General features: G+C 41.9%; 1 long non-coding RNA gene across 1 annotated transcript in view; it reads left to right on the top strand.

The window, feature by feature from the left end:
- LOC140475964 (uncharacterized) overlaps positions 1 to 16,684 on the top strand; it is a 46,530-nt gene extending 29,846 nt beyond the window's left edge. The window contains exons 2-3 of the long non-coding RNA XR_011960381.1: positions 12,828 to 13,437; positions 15,948 to 16,684. This is a non-coding gene — a long non-coding RNA (uncharacterized lncRNA). The remainder of the gene's footprint in view (positions 1 to 12,827; positions 13,438 to 15,947) is intronic.
- Positions 16,685 to 16,986: the final 302 nt, after the last annotated feature.

Raw genomic sequence — 16,986 nt, 5'->3', positions numbered from 1 at the left:
AGAAGTGCATGAGACATCACAGAAAAAAGCTGTAGGTTCATTGTCCAATAATAAACCGTTATTAGCGACTGCCTTTAATTACTGTAAGTTAGCAAATTTACTTTTTTAACTGCTGAAAGAAGGATTGAACACAGAAAAAAAGTAAAAACGAAGGAGAAGCAATAGTCAGGAAAGTCAGGAAAGTGAAGAAGGTGTCAGCATGTCTGTAATTCCAGAACAGTGGGGTTAAGAATGTCACTGTATCTGCAAGACATTCGTCTGGGGGCCAGTGAGCAATCAAAGGTCATGTCCATGTTGGGAGGAATAACCTGGGTAGGAAGGGTGAAGTGGTCTGGGAATCAGAATTTATGTAGCTAGGTGAATGGTTAGCAAGCGGGATCTCAAATATAGTAATCCCTGTAATTCTCCCAGTGCCGTGTACAAGTGAGAACAGAACTCAGAGTTTTAGAAAGATGAGAGTTTGCTTGGAACGATGATGCAGCAGGAAGGGCTTCAGATTCCTGGGACATTGGGGCTGGTTCTGGGGAACTGTAACTGTAACAGCAACTGTACAAGCTGGATGGGCTAACGTGACACAGCTGGGACTGAATTTCTCACAGGGTTTTATAGACAGGGATTGAAAATAACTTGGCGTGTGCTCAAGATCCAAAAAGGAATAGTAGAGGAGACTACCAGGATTCTGAAAATAATGGGCGATACAGTTGGTACTAACTTACAAGAACACGTTTATCAGTGGAAGATGGAGTAATAAAGAAAGCCTTAATCTGAGGTACTCTGCATGGACATGAACACTCAGACTGCGCGGAGTTCCAGATGTAGATTGCTGTGTGGAAATCTGATGGACTGATCACCGAGAGCTGGCTGAAGGAATGGCAGGACTTGGTATTAAATATTGCAGGGTATAAAGGATTCCAAAATGATAGAAGGTAAATGAAAGGATGATGGCAGATGTACTGGTTTAGATTAGCGTTAGCTAACGAGTCCAAGAGAAAGAGGATCCAGACCAAGGACAGAATGAATTTGGTGGAGCTACAGAACAAAAAGTATACAATTACACTGTGAGGTACAGTCTGTCGGCCAGCACCCATTGGAAAAGATGGAGAGAATAAATATGCAGGGTGATTTGAGAGCGATGACAATACTACAGATTAGTTATATTGAGAAACTTAATTTATCCAGATATTGACTGGGTTATTGGTAGTGCAGGGTCACGAGGGCGAGTATCCCTGGATTACATGGAAGAGAGCTCACTGCAGGAGTATGTGTCCAGCCCAAGAGAGCATGTACTGTTGGACCTGATCCTTGGGAAAAGGAGGGGCAAGTGGATCCTGTGTCAGAAGGGGAAGATTTTGGTTCAGAGTGATCATTTTATTTTAAAGTTTAGGATGATGGTATAGAATGATATACAATAATTGAGAGTAAGAAACATTAGTTGACTGAGAGCAGCCTTCAATGGGGAAAGAATGAAGCTGGGAATGTTTGACTGGAACACCAATTTGGTCAGAAAATGACAAACTGAACCATGGGCTCCATGCAAAGAGGAGATGGCTTAGGTCCAGTCGAGGAATGGTCACTCAAATAGGAACGGCAGGATTAACAAATCCAATGCTGTCTCGGTGAAGAACTATAGAATTTGTGTTTTATGGAGAATCGAATTGGGAACCAAGAGGAATACTGGAGGTCCAGAGGGAGATGATAGAGCAGAGGGAAATTATGGGGAAACTGAGAACCACCATGGAGCTGTCTCAGAATCCTCCTGTGGGCCCCTCATAATGAACGTGTTAAAAGATGGAGTAAAGCTGCATCGAAATTAGAAAGAGTATTTCTACATGGAAAAAGATCTTTGCAAGTAGTTAAGATGCACTTAGATTCGTTGTAGCTGCATGTTTGATTAAAACATTCAGGAGGCGATTGGATGATTTTTGATACAAAAAAATGTGAGGATGTGAGTGAAGGATATCATTACTCAGCAAAGAGTTCAGTTGAAGAGCTGGTGTAACCATGATTGGCCAAATAACACCCTTCTCTGCCACAAGGCGTCTGTGACATTCAGTGTGGCGTCTTGAGAGTTCTCCAAATCCATAAATATCCCGATTTTGTAACTGTGCTGATCCTGTATGATACATTCTAATCTCTGCAACCTCCATCAGCCATCGTAGACCTCCTTATCTCTGTTACTCATACAGGCCATATATACATTCTTTCCCTGGAATCTCCTCCAGCCCCGATAACTTTTCCTCTCTATAAAATATTTCTCAAGTCTTTACGGCTCTCCCCTTCTCTGCAACTACTCTGATCCATAGAAGCCTAATCTTTGCAATCTCCTCCAGATCATACAACAATCAGCGCTACCAACCTCCTCCTGCCCTGACAGATTACAGTATCTCCATAAACTCCAGCCACAACAGTGTTCATTATGTCTCCAACTTTTTCCAGCATCGCCAGCCCTGTCCAACTCTTTTTTTTTAAACTCCAGTCCCGACATTATTTCCTGTTGTGTAACCTACTCCAATACCTAACCAGCTGTGTAACATCCTCTCGTCCCTACCATGCTTCCGATTCTGTAACCACCTTCTGCCCCAACACAGTTGTATTCACTGTGTCTGTCACACCCAGATTCTAAATCCATCCCGATCTGTGGAAACACCTCCAGCCCTCCCTCTCCCTGTAATACCTACCAGATGTTAAAACTGAAATAACTCCACAGAGGCTGGTATCCTGTTACCAAATCCCTTTTTATTTCTACATGCATGATCCATGGCACTGACCCACGCTAGATTAGAGCCGGCTCCTATCGTGAACAGTGCACCTGATGCTTCTGTTTATTTCTGAGCCAGGAATCCCTGATTGGAGCAGGTTAACAGTCCCAAACAGGGAACTTTTATAAACGAGGTTTACCTGACTGACCCCATTCCAATCACTATAAAGACCTTCCACTTATCTCTAACGTTCATTAACATCTACAAATCTCCTAGGCTCTGAAAGCTCCTCCAGCTTCGCCAATGCTATCTCTGTAAAATTATCCAAGTAAAATCCTGTCCCTTTCAGTCGACCCTCCTGTTATCAAGCACCTGCAGGACCAGTACAAGCTTTTTTTTTCTGTTTTCTGCAAATGCTCGATCTCAACGTCCTCCACCCAGAACGTCACTTACTAATGATTTAACATTTGTTCGAACAGCTCGATTAGCTCATTGTCTCTCAACAAAAACAAATTCAGCCAAACAGTTTAAATTATACGCCAAAATACCCACCTACAATCAAGTTTGAATTTAATATACTGACAATCTTAAAAACCAATGACACAATCCGATGCTTTGGGGGTTCAATACTATGGAAAATTGAACAGTTGAGAGGAGAACTGCCAAGCTACTAGCAGGTGAAGACTGCCTGAAAAACAGCTCTCCTAAAGGAACTTTTATTGATTAGTAACTAGTGAAGCAGAATCCACAAGAAGAAAAGAAGACATGAATATGGAGAGGAACTGAAAGCTTCCTGGTTTTGAGATAAGAAGTTTTGTTTTGTAAATCTTAAGTAGGAGTGTTATTGGCCTAGTATTGTGGAGGGGGAAGGTCAAGGATAGATCAGAGGAAGAAGTTGTAAATAGCTGTCAGTTTATTATTCTCTGTTATACTTGAAGAAATAAAGTTGTTAATTTTTACTTTAAATAGTTTTGGACTTGAGAATTATCACAGATTACTGCATTGGATAAGTCTTTTCTCTGTTGCTGGTTTTAAGTAAGCAGTAGAATTGCTTCTGTGTTGTAACACTTCAAACCCACAGCAATGTGTTTTACTCTTTACTGTCCTGTGGAAGGCTGAACCAGCCACTCAGTTCAAGATCAGCATAATATGTTGCCCTGACCAGTGCTTCATACATCATGTGAGAGAATAACAAAAGTAAAGATAGCTCTCTTCCTCTGTCTGTTTCCCGTATTCCTACAGCTAATTTCTATTCAGGTAGGTGATCATCTACTATTTTAGGTGTATTCAATCACATTGAAATTCTCCCTGAGAGTGATGAACATCTCCATAGGCAAATGTGATTTATTGATGCTGATAAGGGACTTATAGATTCCATGTCAGATGTCGGGCATAGAGAAGGAATGGCTTTTTGTGGCACAGAAACGAATCGGCGATGTCTAAGTGAGAGAAGGGAATTATTGCGATCATTCCTGAGAGTATTGTTGAGGCAGTATTTGGGATACTATTGATAGACGTTCTCTCATGTTTCACCAGACTAATCCCTGGGATGATGGCACTAAGAGCAGTGCATGAAGCTCAGTGAGTGCATAAGAGGTGATTGAATTAAACCTTAAGGGGGATGGACAATCAGTGATGATGTTCTAAACAGACACTGATACGGTGATAAATTTCATGACATTTTTCTCATTTGGGTTACATGATTATCGATAGTTTAAGAGCCTTTGAGAATGATCGACCCAACCACCCCTATACCCTATTTCAATTGAGATACAGAGAGAGACAGAGTGAGGGATTTTGTGTGTGTGTGTGTGTGTGTGTGTGTGTGTGTGTGTGTGTGTGTGTGTGTGTGTGTGTGTGTGTGTGTGTGTGTGTGTGTGTGAGAGAGAGAGAGAGAGAGAGAGACAGACAGACAGACAGACGGAGAGGTCCAGGCTTTTGAATAAAATCTCCCAACATTAATGCAGTCCAATTGGTGCGTGATCCTGCAATGAACGTAATGTTATCCATAATCCCGACAGCAGCCACAATACCTTCATTATAAAAGAGTTAACTCTTCCCTGCAGCTTCTGACCTCCATGGAGAACATGGGTGCGTCTTCTCGGAGATGGGAGATGCCTCCTTGAGACTTGACACAAAACAGTTGACTTCCCTCTTCACTGCCAGCAAATCATGTTAAAGTAGCACACGTTCTACAAACAATGGAACCGTAATTAATATCATGGAGCCCTCTATCAGTGCAGTCTCAGTTTCACTGGCTTGTCACATTGGAATATCAATGATGCCCTGCTGTTCCTGTATAACTGTCTCGTGGGGTTGAATGGCCTCCTCCTGGTCTCATGGAACAGATTTAAGGGTCTGATTGATTGGGCTTTGCATATTCCTGTTTAACACCTCGATGTACTGATCAGGCCCCTCTTCTTTCTATGGAACAGGCAGGAGGATTGAATGGGCTCTCCCCCTTTTTGTTCGTTAGTTTCGATGGGCTGAATGGCTTCCACATATCCGTGTGTAACCAGCTTGAGATGCTGAATGAGCTCCTCTTTTAACTGTGCAAATGTGCAGTGTCTGGCCGTGTTGTTACATGAATGTTATTGACACTTTAACAGCCAAGGCTGAATGCTATCAAGGTCTTACTGCACATGGACACAGACTGGTTCAGGAACTGAGGGGGAGCAAAATGTTCTGAACATTGTGTGATCTTCAGTCATCATCCCCACTTCAGATCTTATGATGGGGAAAGACATTGATGGAGCAGCTGAAGATGTTATGTGCTGAGGAGGTTAACCTAAGGATCTTCTGCAGAGATGTCCCAGAACTGAGAGGACTGTTGGCCACTGACCACAAGCATCTTTCTTTGTTCTCGGAAAGACCCAGACCACTGGGAGGTTACACCTGATTTCCATTCAGCTCAAATAAGTAGGTGATCCTGATGCCATCCTCAGTCAAATACTGCCTTGACCTCAAAGCCATTCACTCTTTCCTGAGCCCCTGTGTTCACCTCTTGTTCATATCAATAGGTAACGGTGTATGTGTAGGAAGTGTTTTCCTCTCGCAGAGGGGAATCGCTGTCAGAAATTATCTGGGCTAGAGAGTTATGGGGGCTACATCACTGAAAGTATTTACGGAGGAGATAAATGAATTTTGAACTGTCAGAGCGCTAAGGGGTGTGACGATTTGGGCATTAACGAGGAGTTAATGTCAACAGTAAATCAGCCATAATGGTATACAATTGTTTGACCATGCGAACGATCTGATCCTGTTCTTTTTGTTCTCATATTCTGTAATTACAAAGTTAATGGTTGTAATTTTCCGGAAAGTTCTGTTATTGAACTTTGTAATCAGAGAGAGAAAAGTATTTTGTACGTAATCTCTGGGTGAAGTATGAGGGCTGTATTCAAAGTGAATCTGGGTCTTTAATATGATCAACAAATGAAGCACACGTTGCAGAGAGGAGACACTCTGTAAAAGGAACAGAGGAGTATTTCGAACGCAGACTAGATTTCCAAACAACATTTTCCAACCCACACCAAACTGTGTGAGACAGTCTGGAGGGACAGAATGAGATCCTGTGTTACTGTGGACCATGTATTTGGAGCAAGTGGCCTCCATCCGTTCCTTGCATGAGCTTTGAGGGGTTGAATGGAACATAGGGACATAGGACTGAGCAGAAGGAGTGGACCATTCGATACTTTGTCACCGCCTCACCACACATAAAGGTCATGGGTGATGTATTATGGTCTCAGCAGCACTTTTCTGTCTGTATACCATTTTACTACATTCACTTGTCTGTCAAATGTCAAACAAAAACAACTTTGAATAAATTCAAATATCCAGGGACAACAAACTACTGGGGAAGGGAATTCCCACTTGAACAGCCCTTTGAGAATTTCTAATTTGTGTTTCAGCCAATGTTGGAAGGTCACTGTTTCTTTTTCCAGTCCCACTTCTCCACTGGTTACACCAATCTTAAATGCAACCAATTTTGTGATGTGACCAATGATATAGGTCTCAGAATAGGTCACTTTCAAGAAAAATGTGAGCTCATAACAAATAGTAAAATGATAGAGTGTCTCAAACGTTATTCTGCCTTTGATGTTATTCTGCTCACATAAGCTTCTGATAGTGGAATTTCTTACTGGAACAGTTGGATTTGGCTGAAATCCCTTTGTTTCAGGCAGTGGAGAGATTCCAATAAATCCTCACCAGGAATCCTTCACAAGTGGTAAAGATAAATCAAGTACTTTATGTTCTCACACTTTGCTATCGGGCAGGACAAAGCAAGTAAGAGGGATCAATCGGCTGCTGCTTCTCAGGCAGGGAACATTTTTCTCCCTCTCTTGTTGAAACATACAATAATGTCAACTGAACACCAAACTGCGCCAAATGTGCTCTCCTGGAGCATTCTCTGGAAAACCAGATTATGGATTATATGCAGGGGCATCATTGTTCTTTTTGTACACAATTCCTTTCAATCGCAAAAAAAAGTCTCCACTTTTTAATTTGATGACATACTTACATGTGTCTGTGTAATTTGTAAATATTGGTAGGTGTCTTCATAGTATATGTGTTAATGTCAATACATCTTTTTCCTAAAATTTATTCTCTAGCTTTAGTCCTTCTGACAAGAGATACAATGCATCCAGCTGATACACTTTTCAGAAAGTCATGGACAGTTCAATACCATTTCTCAGCTAAAATCAAAACTGATAATCCCCCATAACAAAAGGCCGGCATTCCAGGAATGAGTAAAGGGAAACCTCTTTGAAAATCTTCAAAAAGAATTATATCATTTTATTTTAGATTAGGGGATCAAAACTGGACACGGTGCATCAGGTTCGGACTCAGCAATGCCCTGTACGGATGCAGTAAAACTTTCCTGCCATTAAACCGATGCCTTCTTCCAAAAACAGCATCATTCCACTTACCTTTGAAATCACTTACTGCATCTGCAGATTGACTTCATACGATTCATGTCGCAAGAACATGAAAACCGCCTGTATCACAGAGTTCTGCAATCTCTCTGCTTTTAAACTGATTTATCTTTCATGCCAAAAATAGACATCTTACCTTATGTTATTTCTGCTGAAGCTTAGCTGATTAACCTTCCCTGTCTATGACTTTGCAGACTCACAACGTCCATTTGACGAGACATTGAATGACCATCCAATTGAGCTCCACGCCATTCCCTCCCCTTCTTCCAGATCATTGAAAAATATTATTGATCACTGATAACCCCTCAGTGATCTCTGAGGCAGTCCATCAGTAACATCTTTGCAACCTGAAAATAAACATTTGTCTCTACTCTCTATTTCCAGCTACCGACAGCTTCCCTGTTCCTGTGTAGCCGTTCAGATGGGTTGAATGTCCTCCTCCTGGGCTGTGTAATGTACTCAACGAGCTGAATTACTTCATTCTATATTTCTGTGTAACTCCTTAGAGGGACAGCATGGTCTCCTCCTGTCTCATTGTAATGATCTTGTCTGACTAATTGGGTTGGTCCCCTACCATGTAAATGCCTCGAGTGTTGGATTGAGGGAACAACACGTTGGGTAGGAGCAGTAGTATATCTCTGTAACAGCCTCGAGGGCTGGATTGAGGGAACAACACACGGGATACGGGCAGCAGTATATCTCTGTAACAACCTCGCACGTGGATTTAGGGAACAACACACGGGATAGGGGCAACAGTATATCTCTGTAACAGCCTCGAGGGTGGATTGAGGGAACAACATGCGTCGTAGGGTCAGCATTGGCCATTTTCCGGCACCATTCATGGCTGATCCGTGTGTGTCTGTCCATCTATCTCCCGTCTGTTTCCAATAACATTGATTCTCCAGTCCAGGAAAGACCAGTCAAGCTCAGCCTTGGATATCTTCAATAACTGAGTCTTCACTGCTCCCTGAGGACGAGGGCACTAAAGGTAGCACAACGCTAAAGGGAAAGGGGCGTCCATCTTTCTTTCTAGAAACTGTTGTTTTAAAACTGAACATCAAATCACTACCTCTTTTCGGACATAAGGACAGAATAATTAGGTATAAACGTAAACCATTCCGGACTCCAAACCTGTTCCACATTGCCACTGACCCTTTCAAATCAAATATGTATCCAACCCAGCATCTTCTGCTGTCTCACGAAGAGAATACCTGATAGCATAACATCACATGAGCATGGAAAAAGGAGCAGATTGAGGTAATTCGGCCTATCGAGTCCTATAAGCCGTTCAATAATTTCTTATATGTTCCTCATCCTCATTCTCCTACCTTCCCCTGAGAATCCTTGATCCGCTTATAAATCAAAGTCTTATCTATTTGTATCTTAATGACACTAGTGTCTGTGCTTCTGTGTGTCTGTCTGTGTGTGTGTGTCCATCTTCTTGTCATCTGTGTATTTGTGTTTCTACGTCTGCCTTTCTGTGTATTAGCCTGTGTGTTTCTATCTGTGTGCCTATTTGTGTGTGACTCTATACATCTCTGTGTGTTTCTACATGTCTGTATGCCTATCCCCTTGTATGTATTGTGTTTGTTCATATTTTGGGGTGTTTACAAATAATTCTGTGTCTGCATCTCTGTGTAATGAGGTATCCGTATTTTTTTTTGGAGGGGACAGGGGGAGTGAAAGGACTGTCGTTGGAACTTCCAGTGGGTTTCAAGTGAGAATTGTCTTTCACTGAGCACTGGTCCTTGATCGGTCAGTGGGACATTGATGTTTCAGAAACTCCACATGAGACATCACAGTCCGCTCCATCTCGTACTAGGGTCCTCCCCACTTGGTGGGGGTAGGCGGGTGAGAGAATGGATATTGGGCAATCCATCATCCGGCTTGGCCCTTTCTGTCCTATTCCAGGCTGTTTCTCTTGGAATGGGAGAAAGGGAGGGAGGGAGTGAGGGCAGGAATGGGTGGCCCTGCTTTTAGTGCTGGTGGAGGTGGGACTGGGGGGAGTTTTGATGTGTCTGAAACGAGTCAGTTGATAGTCTTGAATCCATGTAGTATTATTAGTGTGGGGGGTATTACCTAGGTGACAGAGAAAGTGTCGGAAGGAAGTGGTTGAATTCAATAGTGAGAGTGGTAGTGCCTGAGCCTTATTTGGAGATAGAGCATGAGGATTTTCTGGGGGTCGGTGCTATAACAGATATACATTGAGTGTGAGGGAGCAGAGAGAATACAGTGACCTTTATCCTGACACAGTGGGGAAGATATTGATGCTTGTCCTGTATTGATGGACATTACTTCAGATCATCTAAGTGTCAAGGTGAGCCTCCCTGAATGTCTTGTCCATGTCTATCACTAATAATGACACAGAGCTGTCCCCTAGATTCCACAGAATCAGTTTAGGTAGAGCTTACAGATAGCAAGGAAAGGCAAATATTGTTGTGTTATATATCGAAACCAAAGTGGTTGCAGAAATTCTGAGCATCACAAACTCTGGAAGTTGGATAAGCAAGTATCATGGACACTGCAGCTTTATTGGTTGATCTCAAGTTGCATCTAAACTGCATTAACTAAGTGACTGCTCACGCTGTGAGAAATAAATTCTGTAAGTGTATCTGAGGTGGGTTGAAGAGTATTAGGTGAAGTAAACTAGAGAGCAGGTTATTTTGGATTTCGTGTTGCGTGATAAGAAGGATGAATTAATAACCTTGCTCTGAAGCAGCTTTTAAGGAATAGTGACATTAATAAGGTGCATTTTACACGTTGGCTGCATAAAATAAAGAATGCTCGAACATTCTGGTCAATCATCATGGTAGCCTGGAGGGTCAAGTTCGCTCCAGTAAATTGGGAAAGTGCAATATAACATTCAGTGGAATGGCACCACTGGTTGTTAGAGTCATAGAGTCCGACAGCATGGTGACAGCCCTTCGGCCCAAACTCGTCCATTCCGACCAAATTGTCCACTAACGCTAACCCCAATTCCCTGCCTTTGCCCTGTATTTTTCTAATTATTTCCTGTCCTTGTATTTATCCAAATGCCTTTTAAATTTTGCAAATGTTCCCACCTCAACCTCTTCCGCTGGCACATCATTCGATTTGCGTATCACACCTGTATGAAAAGCAGTTGCTCCTCAGATTCCCTCTTATTGTTTCCTCTCTGACCTAAACTAATGCCCTCTAGTCCGTGATTGCCCAACCCCTGGGAAAAAAGTGAGTGCATTCACTCTGTCCATTCCTCCCATGATCATATACACTTCAGTCAGATTCCCCCTCAGCCTCATACATCTTAAGTAAAAATTCCTAACTTGTCCAACCTCTACATATAACGCAGACCATTGAGTCCTTTGCTACATCTTATAAGTTTCTTCTGCACTCTTTCCAGTTTAATAACATTCTTGCTATAGCAAAGTGAACAAAACTGAACATAACGCTACCAGTATGGCCTCACCAGCATCCTGTATAACTGCAACGTAACTCCCTAATTTCGATACTCAGTGATATACACTGATGAATGCCAGTGTGCCGAAAGCTTTCTTCACTGCCCTTTCTACCTCTAAATCAACTTTCAGAGAACCATGCACCTGAATTCCAAGGTCCCTCTGTTCCACTACACTCCTTCGGAACCAACCATTCACCATGGAACTCCAGCCTTGATTTGACTTTCTAAACTGCAAGAACTTACACTGATCAATATTAAAATCCATTTGCCATTTCTCAGCCACTTCTCCAGGTGATGAAGGTACTGCTGTAATTTCTGAAAAAAACATTCTGATAACCTTCCTCACTCTCCATAATGCTGCTTATTTTTGTGTCATCTTCAAACTTAAAAATCATGCCTGTACATTCTCATCTAAATCATAGATATATGTAATATGTAGTGGTCCCAGCACCAACACATGAGGCATTCCACTAGTCACAGGCCTCCAGTCTGACAAGCATCCTTTCACTATTACCCTCTGCTTCCTACCATCAAGACAATTTTGTATCTAATTTGGCAGCTCCTCCTCAATTTCATGCGATCTAACCTTCCAGAGCAGCGTACCATGCAGAACCTTATTGAAGGCCTTATTGGAATCTATATAGACTACGTATACCACCCTGCACTCCTCAACATTGCTGGTCACATCATCAAAGAATTCGAACAAATTTGTGAACCATGATCTCCCACGCACAAAGCCGTGCTGAGTTTGATGATGGGCTTTTTCCTGGAACATTGATTTTCCTGGTCCTCGGATGCTCCTTGATCTGCTGTGCTTTTCTAGCATCACTGTAATCTTACTCCTAATCACACCCTGTCTTTCCAAATGCATATATATCTTATCTCTCAGAACCTTTTCCAGTAAGTTGCCTACTACAGATTTTAGGTTTACTGGTCTGTAGTTGCCAGGTTTATCGTTGTAGCCCTTCTTGAGTAAGGGCACTGTATTAGCTACCCTCCAATCCCCCGGGACCTCACCCATTGGTCAGAAATGATGCAAAAATATCAACCAGGGCTCCCGCAATTCCTTCTCTGTCCTCCTGCAGTGTTCATGAATATATCTAGTCAGGACCAGGAGATTTGTAGAAATACAAAGTCTGAAAAATACGTCTATTTATTTCAGGTACAAATACCAAAGAAAGGGAAAATGACACAATGATTCTTAACATAACAATTTCGAAAATGTATTAATCATAGCAAGTGGCTTCAGAAAAATTTAATTCATTGTGGAAACCTGAGAGTTTTCAGAAATTCACGATTCAGAAACGAGGGCCATGAAACTGATAAGGAAATCAGAAAGAGAACATGAATGCAAACAAACAGGAACAAAAACACTACATAAATCTACAATCTGTATTTCAAAGGGAACAAAATAAAAGGAAGGAAAATATGGAAATTTGTAATCGGAAGAGGAGAGTTTATTGTGGAGAACAGGGAAATGGTCAAGAAAATAATCAGTTACTATTCATCTTTCTTCATGGAGGAAGATCCACAAAGTCACCTAGTAATACCAAGTGACCATGTATGCCTTGTTCAACTAAAGACATAAAGTCAATTTATATCAGTAACAAGGTAGTACTTGAAAGTGTAACTGGATGGAGCATTGCTAAGTCTGACAAACCTGATGTACTTCATATTAAAATGTCAGACATAAATCAGCAATAGAAGTATTAATTGTACTGTCGATGACTGTGTTTTATTTTCATGTGCATTCTGCAGAGGCCGGAAGCCATTGCGGGTAAATGGAAGTTAGTAAACCTGGCCCAAGCACTTTAGAATAATGGAAGGGATCCAAGCGTCTATAAAGGGAAGAAGACATAGTTTGGAGAACTGCCGAACAATTAACTTGACATCTGCAGGGAAACTGTTGGAATCTGTTATGCAGCATGTGATATTGGATATTTAAAAATTAATAGGATCACTGGAGAGAATCCACATGTATTTCTGCCAGATGTCTAACTCGATGTGCTATTAGTTGTTCGACCCCATCTACCACCCCCTGAGAAAAGGAACAGAAAGTGACTTCGCCACAGGAAATGATATCAACAACCCAAACATATAAAAAGAAAGCAGGAATTTGTCGCTTCGCTTCGCCTGAGGTCCACTGTAGTTGTACCCTAGTAAGGTAATGCTACGTCGGGAAAAGAATCTTCCAGCTCAGCGAACAAACCTGCGTCCATTGTGTACAGATTTGGTGACCGAATCTCAGAAAGAATATACTGACCACAGAGGAAGTGCAATGGACATTCTCCGGATTAATCCCTCAGATGGTGATATTGCCTGATGAGGAAACTCGGCCTGTGTTCTCTAGAGTTTCAAAGAATGAGAGGTGGGTCACAGTGAAATTTAGAAAATTCACAAAACATATGACAAGTTGGAAATTAACAGAACGCTTCCCTCGCTGTCTATTCCACATTCAAGGCAAATAATGACAAGATAAGGGATTGGGCCACTTAAGAACGTAATTTTGAGGAAATTCATCACTCGGTGAGAACTGCCTAAAACAGGGTCACAGAAACCTGCTGGCAGGATAAGATTAGGGATAATCCCCAGGCATTCTGCAAGTGTGTCAAGCAGAAATTAATAACAAGGGAACAGGTGAAGTAATTAGTGACTTGTCAAGTTGCATCCAAATCAACTTAGTGTTAGGAGACAGAGGTAATGGTTGAAAGCTGTTAGTGTGATTGGAGACCGGTGTCCAATGGTGTATAACAGGGATCAGTGTTGTGTCCCTTATTATTTGTGATTCGGAGGTGCTGGTGTTGGACTGGGGTGGACAAACCTAAAAATTACTTAAGTTATAGTCCAGCATGTTTATTCAGAGGCACTAGCTTTCAAAGCACACAACCACCTGATGAAGAAGCAGCGCTTCGAAGCTAGTGCCTCCGAATAAACCTGTTAGACTATAACCTGATGTTGTGTGATCATTAACCTTATTATTTGTGGTATTCATAAATGATACAGCTGTGAATATAGACGGGGGTAGTGGGAGTGTGACAACTAAGTTTGTGTTTGATACAAAGATTGGCCGGGTGGTTGGCAATGAGGAGGAAGGCCTTATGTTGCAGGAAGATACAGATGGAAGGTCAGATGAGCAGAGCAATGGCAGATGTAATGTAACCCTGATAAATATTAGGTGATACACTTTGGTTGAAGGAACTGGACAGGGAGTACTCAATGAATGGCAGCAGACGAGGAAGCTCAGAGGGTGTTTCTCCACACTTACCTGAATGTGACTAAATAGGTTAATACACAATTTGAGAAAGCATAGGGGACCGTAAACATAATCTTTATTCATCAAGGCATCGATTATAAGAGCTATGCGGAACTTTGGTTTGGCCAAGATGGAATACTGTGTGTAGTTCTGGAAACCACATTACAGGAAGGATCTGATTGTAGTGTGTGGGGGCGGGGGGGGGGGGTGGGGGTGGGGGGAGGCTCAGAGGAGATTCACCAAGATGTTCCCTGAGATGGAGCATATCAACTTTGGAGAGAGGCTGGATAAGCATGGGTTGTTTAGTTTGGAGCAGAGAGGCTGAGGGGCATGTGATTCAGAAGGATAGGATTCCAAGGGACGTGGACATGGTGGACAGACAGCAGCTGTTCCTTTTCGTCAAAGGGCCAAGAACGATGGAGCACATTTTAAAGTTAAGGGTTTGAGATTTGTAGGGAATTCAGGATTGGTTTTCACCCAGAGAGTGTTGGGGTCAGGAATGCACTTCCTGAGAGAGGAGCTGTCATGGTAACTTCACAACCATGAGAAAATACACGGCTGTGCACTTGAAATGCCATAAGCTACACTGCTACGGGTCTTGTGTCGCAAAGTGGGACTAATGTAGACCGTGCTGTATTTCTGATGGTACAAAGTCTGTGCTTCTGTGTTTGTATGGCTGTGGAAGGTCAATCACTGAGTAGTTTCAGATAGAAATTGATGTTTTCTGAAGAGTATATTAACAAGGGTTTTAAGATTGAACTTGGAACATCTTCTGAAGATATGTAAATGGCAAAAGTAAGTGGAAAAAGGTGCAGCTTTCTGACAGTCTGATACCAGAGACTTGAGGACAGGGAAAAGGCAGACCTATGGAGCAAATACTTTAGTTATGCCTTCACAGAAGAAAACAAAACAAAAAAAGAAAACTTCCCAACAATACTAGTGAACATTATTCGGTTGAGAAAAAGGGAATAGAATGAAATTAGCAACCAAATAGTTTTAGAGGAAGTATTGGAACTGAAATTAATGAGCACAGACAAAGTCAACAGAGATTCATCAAATGGGAATCATATTTGAGAAAATGACGTTTAGCATAATTATGGAGAAGCAATCAATGAAATATGATTGCATTTTCAGAAAGATTTTTGATAAAGCACCAAGCCTATTATGCAAATACAAATACTATGGGACTGGGACTAATATGGGTTTAGAATGGGAGAGCTGGCAGGAAGCAGTGAGTAGGAATAAAACAATTTGTTTTTTTAATGGAAGGCTTGGAGGATATAGCAAGGATCGGGATTTGGGCTGCAGCTATACCTAATACACATCATATATTTGGTTGAGTGCATCAGATAAAATATTTCAAAGTGTGCTGATGGCACTAAACAATATCGGATTGTGAGTGGGTGAGCAGGACGTCAAAATGCTCCAAGGTGATTGAGACAAGTGGAATGTCTGGGCAAATACGTGGCAGATAGGGTGCAATGGGGAGGGGAGGCGTGGGATATGTGATATTGTAACCTTTGATGGGAAAAACAGAATGGGAGCCTCTCATTTGAAAAGGGATTGGTTGAAAAATGTTGATCTATACTGGAACTTACGCTGCATTTTTATTTCCTTCTGTGCAGCCCTCCGAGGACAGTCTAGGGCAATGAGATCTGAATCGAGAAGTCAATACTCGGAATGGCATTGGGATGCTGACCAGTGTACACAGACACAATAAGTGGGGAGCTGTAACATTGAAAAGGATCTGGATCTCCCTGTACACCAGTCACTGAAAGCAATATTGCAGGAGCAGAAAACAGATAGGCAGACAAATCGTGTATTCACCTTCATTTCAGCGGGATTTGATTACAGGAGTAAGGGTGTTTTATTGCAGCTGTACAGGGCGTTGGTGAGACATCATCTCGAACACTATTATTTGCAGTTTTGGTCTCCTTACCTAATAAAGGAAAAACCTGACATTGAGGCAGAGCAGCGAAGATGACCAGACTGATCTCTGGGATGATAGGCTTGTTGTGGGAGCAGAATTCTGGGTGGCTGGGCCTGTATCCCATGGGTTTGAGGAGAATGAGTGGAGATATCAGTGAAATATATAAAATTCTGTCAGGACGAGACAGATTGGAAGCAGAGGTGAAAATTCCCCTGGCTGGGACATCACATCAAGGGGCCACATTATTAGGTACAGACAGGCCATTTTGCATTGAGATGAGAATAAATGTCTGCACTAAGAGACTGATGAACCTGGGAAATAATCTCTAAGATCAGGCTGTGGAAACCAAGGCACTGAATATAAACATGGATTTCTAGAAACTAAAGGGATAGGGAGAGAGCAGGGTATGGTATGAAGATAGAGGATCAGATGTTATTACAGGTTGTTCTCCAATAATGTGGTAGCTGTGTTCCTGTGCATCACTGTGTTGCAGAAAATCATGCAATATTAATGATGTGGTCTATGGGGAAAAAAGAATAATGGGCGAACCGCAAAATATCAGTAAAAACCAAATATTAAAGTTAGTCTAACACACACACAAGCACAGTCTAATTAAACTTTTAAATCATATATTGTAATGAAATATTGCTGTAAATGCAACAATTTCACAATACGGTCACTGGCTACATCCCTGTACCTTTCACCAAGCTCTTCAGCAAAAAGCGCACAGGGCT

Source organism: Chiloscyllium punctatum, chromosome 4 (genome assembly GCF_047496795.1).
Source record: "Chiloscyllium punctatum isolate Juve2018m chromosome 4, sChiPun1.3, whole genome shotgun sequence".
NCBI lineage: Eukaryota > Metazoa > Chordata > Chondrichthyes > Orectolobiformes > Hemiscylliidae > Chiloscyllium > Chiloscyllium punctatum.
The sequence above is the reverse complement of the archived record's forward strand: the minus strand, read 5'-3'. Positions and strand labels throughout refer to the sequence as shown.